Raw genomic sequence first — 6471 nt, 5'->3', positions numbered from 1 at the left:
TGGAATACTATGCTGCATTAAAAAACAAGGAACTCATGCAATATTATTCAAAATGGTTGACTCTGGAGAACATTATGCTGAGTGAAATATCCCGGCTAAGAGTATTTAATAGTCCATAGACTGTCAAAAGAACAAACAAATCTGTCTTGGAGGAAGTGCAACCAGGGTACTCCTGAGACAGAGTGCTCCTGAGACAGGGTGCTCCTGAGATAGTGTGCACCTAAGAGGAAAGAATAGTAACACTTCATCTCACAAACGCTGGGCACGTTGTCAGGAGGGTCCAATCCTTGACAAGATACTAGGAAAGGCAGAGGGTCAGCAAAAGAGAGGAATACCCTCTAGGAAATCGATTAACACAACAACTAACAGTGGGTTTGAGTATGCTGGAGTTTGAGATGACTGTGCAGAACAGGGCCAGGTTCCAATCCATTATTGATAGGGTTGCTATGAGTGGTAGTCATCAACTCAACAGCACCTAACAACAAAAACAAGTATTAGAACAGGAAAGCCTGGAATAACAAACTCTGAATCTTGGGGGCTTAACACTGTAAAGATTTGTCTGATGCTCCTGGTCAGAGTCTCATCTGGGTCGCTCTTCTCCAAGGAGCAAATTCCAAGGGATCATGGTTCTTTCCATTGGGTATCTCTGCCATCTTGGAACCTTCACTTTTAGACCAGTATATGGAGAGAGAGTGAGCAAGAGATATTTGTGGAAGATTCAGTGCAAAAGAGTGATGGGAAATGTAATCTTCCTCTGCTGAAAAGGAAGAGGAAATGGCATGGTGAACACAAAGAATTGTCTCTGGAACAATCATTAGTCATCATTTCTAACAATGGAACTTCTGGTAAATATCCATGTCACCTTTCTATTCAATTCTACCTTCTTGGATTCTGTACAATTCCTTATAACAGAAATGAAAGAAAATTCTACATGTTTCTAACACTATCAAAAGCATTTTAATCTTATTTATGTATCACTTAGCCTTGCATAATAATCTAATTACAGACAAGTATCCACTGAGTGAAGACTAACACTGACCCTATACCCTGATCCCTACTCACTCCGTAAGGGCCGAACTCAAGTTACAATTAGGACCTACAACCACTTATAAGATTTTGCTTTCCCACACCAGAAAAGCCTTAACTTTTTCATATACAACAGAGAGTAATATTTCCAAATTCATGACAAGTATGTATTTTGAGAATTTGAGCATGAAAGATCAGAATTCCCAGAGTCTTGGGATTTTTGAAACTGTAAAAACTTACTGAAATACTGTCACCTTAATTCCTACTCTTTACTCATTTTTGGTTACTATCTGAAACAAATTTATTTAATAAGTACAAAATATCAAGTCTCCATACCTTTTCAATCTATATGCACAGAACAGATCACTCAGGAGGCTGGACTTTATGAGGAGGAATGTGGCATTAGGATTGGAGAAAGACTCATAAACAACCTGTGTTAATGCAGATGGCACAACCTTGTTTGCTGAAACTGATGAGGCCCTGAAGAGCTTGCTGCAGAAGGTCAAGGACTGTAGTCTTCAATATGGATTGAAGTACAACATCAAGAAAACATAGATTCTCACCTAGATTCTCACTTCTGGGCCAACTTCATGATAGAGAAGAGACTGAGATTATTAACAACTTTAGCTTGCTTGGTTCCATAATCAACAGTCTTGGTACAAGCAGTCAGGAAATAAAAAGATGAATTGCACTGGGAAAGTTAGCTGTCAGGCATCTAGAGGATTGAAAAGCAACAATGACAGTCTAGAGACTCAGGTGTGCTGCTACAGGCCAGGGTCTTCCTGATTACTTGCTATGCATCAGAGAGCTGGACAATGACCAAGGATTATTTCTAGAAGAAGAATAGATGCCTTTGAGTTGTGATGCTAGAGAAGAGTGTTGAACATAACATGTACTGCCAGAAGAACAAAGAGGTCCATTCTAGAGAAAGTGAAACCAACCTGCTCCCTGGAGGCAAGGATTTTGAAGCTCTGTCTCACATACTATGGGCATGTGGCCAGAAGGGACCAGTGCCTGGAGAACATCATGCTTGGAAGGTCAGAGGGACAGCACAAGAGAGGAAGACCTAGGATGAGCTGGATTGGTTCAGTGACTGGAAAAGTGGGATTGGGTTTGCTGAAGACTATGAGATTGGTTCAGAACAGGGCAAAGTTCAGAGGTGCTGTACATCAGGTCACTGTGAGTGACTCATTGGCACACATAACAACAACACAACAACAACATAGCCTATGATGAATACTCAAATACTGGGTGAACATAGCAAGCATTCCAAAACTGAGTTCATTGCTGTGACGTAGATTCCCACTTGTAGTAACCCTATATGACAGAGTTGAGCTGCCTCCCTGAGCTTCCAAGGTCCTGCTCCAGTGATGTAGTCCATAAAGAATTGTGCTGCTAACCCAAATACTGGAAGACTGGCCAAGGGACTGGAAGAGATCCATATTTATTCCTATCCCCCAAAAAAGGTGAACCAACAGTGTGTGGGAATTATCAAACACTATCACACACACCCAAAACCCTATTGAAGACTATCCAGAAGTGATTGGAACAGTGTCAGAAAACTACCAGAAATACAAGCTGGATTTAGAAGAGGCCATGGCACTAGAAATATTATTACCAATGTCAGATGGAATTTGGCTGAAAGCAAAGAGCACCAGAGGAATGTCTATTTGTGTTTCATTGACTATACAAAGGCATTTGACTGCGTGGATCACAACAGACTGTGGCTAACCCAAAGAAGAATGGGAATCTCAGAACACTGGATTGAGCTCATGCCACACATATTTTTGGGCCAGGAGGCAGTCATCAGAACAGAGCAAGGAAATACAGCAAGTTAGAAATTGAAAATGTTTTAAAAAAATTGAAAAAGTGTGTGCAGGCATGTGCCTTGTCTCCATACCTTCTTATATGTGGAAGAGATCATTCAGGAGGCTGAACTTTATGAGGAGGAGTGTAGTAGCATCATGATTGGAAGAAGTCTCATCAACAACCTGCGTTATGCAGATGACACAACTTTGCTTGTCGAAACTGAGGGGATCTGAAGCATTTTCTGCAGAAGGTAAAGGACTGGAGTCTTCAATATGAACTGAAGTTCAACATCAAGAAACAAATATCCTCACCACGGGGGCAACTGGCAGCACCATGATGGATGGAGAAGAGATCAAGGTTATTAACAATTCAGGTAGCTCAGCTCCACAATCATCAGTCAGGAAATCAAAAAATTAATTGCACTGGGAAAGTCTGCTGTCAGGGACCGTTCCAAAGTGCTAAAGAGCAATGATGTCAGTCTAGAGACTAAAGTGTGCCTGGTTAAGGCTATGGTCTTCACAATTACTGCTATTCACCAGAGAGCTGGACAACAAATGTCTAAGGATGACAGAAGAATTGATGTCTTTGAGTTAGGTGCTGGAGAAGAGTACTGAGCATACCATGAACTGCCAGGATAACAAATAGGTCTGTCTTGGAGAGGGTGAAACCAAGTTTCTCCTTGGAAGCTAGGATTTTCAAGCTCTGTCTCACAAACTTTGAGAATGTGGCCAGAAGGGATCAGTCCTTGGATAACATGCTTAGAAGGTGAAGGAACAGCGCAGGAGAGGAAGACTTCAGAGGAGATGGATTGACTCAGTAACTAGGACAATGGGTTATGTGTGTCAGAGTCAGTGAGACTGGCTCAGGATAGCGGAGGGTTCAGAGCTATTGTATACAGGGTTGCTATGAATCACAGGCAACTCGGTGGCACACAATAACAACAACACAAAGATGACGCCTCTCTGGTGGTTCAAATCTACCAGCCACTGTGCTGGAGAAAGACAGGTATCTCCTGTCATGGTACTTACATCCTCTAGAACCCCCCTGGATGGTCAGCTTGACAGCAATTTTTTACAGAAGCAGAATGCCTCATTTTCTGCCCATGAAGTGGCTGCTGAGTTTTAACCTCTGACATTTCAATTAGCAGTCAAGTGCTTTAACCACTTCTATGATGGCTCCTTCTGTAAACACTATAAGGTAGTATTTGAATAAGGTAACATTCAGATTGACTGGCAAGGTTAGGCACGGAAATTGACAATTTGAGGATTTATTTTGCTTCCTAAACTGGTTATTTCTTGAAGTACCACTTGTAGGATTTGTGTAAGTATACCATTCATATAAACCGCCAACCCATCTCTTCATCTGTAAATGGAAAAGTAATGACCCTAACTTTAAGGGCTGTTGAGAGGATTAAATAAATACCAATGAACTTGAAACATAGGGATACTGACGAGACCTTTGTTGCTATTATATATTAAATATGTATATACATATGAACATAGATGTAAAGAGGATAATTTGGAAGCAAAACACACAAACCCACTAACAGCATTTGTATTCTAAGGCAAGTATTAATTGAAGGATTGGGAATCATAAGGGCTTGAAAAATGTACTCTATACAATTCCGAATTTTAATTTTTTTTACAGTGAGAAATTATCAGTGAGCTATTTCTCTAATTTCTAAAGTGATGGATAGATGTGAATAACTGATACAAAACTATTATAAAAGATCACACATGAAAAATATATGTCATTTTATTGAATAGTACAGGGTATACATTTTCTAAAATAACTTCAAGATATCTAGGAGTGAGAAAGTGCTGATAAAAATAATCTTGATTTTTCCATTAGAGGTTATTGCTCTAGAGAATAACTAAAGCAGTTCTGTAGAAACCTGCAGTAATGAGCTTCAATTGCATCCTATCATTCAAGAGGAGATAAGTCCCTGACAGAGTCACTCCTTTTCATTACCATGTTCTGTTTGTTGCTTCTAAACAGATGCATCATTCCATGTGCATTTGAGTTTCCACTTTATAAATATGTCCTATGACAGAGGAAGTTCCAGATGTGTGATGCTGTCATTACTTCATCTGAGGCACAGACATGAGTTGTTATGTGGGACAAATACCTGTAACTAATAAAAGAAGACTATCAGTATGGGAGATCCATCAACAATCTGTGTTATGCAGGTGACACAACTGTGCTTGCTGAAACTGAGGAGGGCCTGAAGCGCTTGCTGCAGAGGGTCAAGGACTTCAGCCTTCAATATGGATTGAGGCTCAAAGTCAAGAAGACAAAGATTCTCACCACAGGACCAATGGGCAGCATCAGGATGGATGGTGAAGAGATTGAGATTGCTCACAACTTTAGTTTCCTTGTCTTCACAGTCAACACTCTTGGCACCAGCAGCCAGGAAATTAAAAGATGTATTGAGATGGGAAAGTCTGCTATTAGGGACCACTCAAAAGTGCTGAAGAGCAAGGGTGGCATTCTGGAGACTAAGGTGTGCCTGATACAGGCCATGGTCTTTGCAATCACTTGTTACACATCAGAGAGTTGGACAATGACTAGGGAGGATAGAAGGAGAATTGATGCCTTTGAGTTATGGTACTGGAGAAGAGTATTGAACGTATCATGGACTGCTAAGAAAACAAACAGGTTCACCCTGGAGAGGGTTAAGCCGGGCTGCTCCTTGGAGGCAAGGATTATGAGGCTTTGTCTGACATACTTTGGACATGTTGAAAGGAGGGACCAGTCCTTGGAGAGGGACATCATGCTTAGGAGGGTGGAGGGACAGTACAGAAGGGGAAGACCCTCTATGAGGTGGATTAATTCAGTGACTGGGGTAATCAGGACAGGAGTGTCAGAGACAGTGTGATTGGCACAGAGAAGAGTTTAGGGCTGTTGTATGTAGGGTCGCTATGAGTCATAGGTAACTCTATAGCACATAACAACAATGATCAGTATGGATAGTGAAGAGATTGAGCTAGTTAACAGTTTTAGTTTGCTTGGCTCCATAGTCAACACTCTTGGAAACAGCAGCCAGGAAATCAAGAGATAAATTGCACTGGGAAAGTCAGCTGTCAGGGACCTCTACAAAGTATTGAAGAGCAGCGACGTCAGGCTGGAGAAGAAGGTGCACCTGATCTGGGCTATAGTCTTCACAATTGTATACTATGCATCAGAGAGCTGGACAGTGAATAGGGATGATAGAAAGAGAATTGATGCCTTTGGGTTGTGGTGCTGGAGAAGAGCGTTGAATATACCATGGACTGCTAGGAGAACAAACAGGTTTGTCCTGGAGAGAGTGAAGCTGGGCTGCTCCTTGGAGTCAAAGATTCTGAAGCTTTGTCTGACATACTTTGGGCATGTTGCAAGGAGAGACTGGTCCTTGGAGAAGGGCATCATGTTTTGGAGAGTGGAGGGACAGCACAGGAAAGGAAGACCCTCAATGAGATGGATCAATTCTGTGATTAGGGTGGTAGAAGTAAGTGTGTCAGAGATGGTGTCAGAGATGGTGGCACAGGATAGAGCAGCATTTAGGGCTCTTGTACATAGGGTTGCTGTGAGTAGCAAGCAACCTGACGGTACATAACCAAAACAACATAGCAAAAATGAACATGGTCGCCAAACAAT

This window comes from Elephantulus edwardii, unplaced genomic scaffold (assembly GCF_000299155.1).
Source record: "Elephantulus edwardii isolate Elephantulus edwardi_28Jun2011 unplaced genomic scaffold, EleEdw1.0 scaffold00157, whole genome shotgun sequence".
NCBI lineage: Eukaryota > Metazoa > Chordata > Mammalia > Macroscelidea > Macroscelididae > Elephantulus > Elephantulus edwardii.
This window is presented reverse-complemented; position numbering follows the sequence as displayed.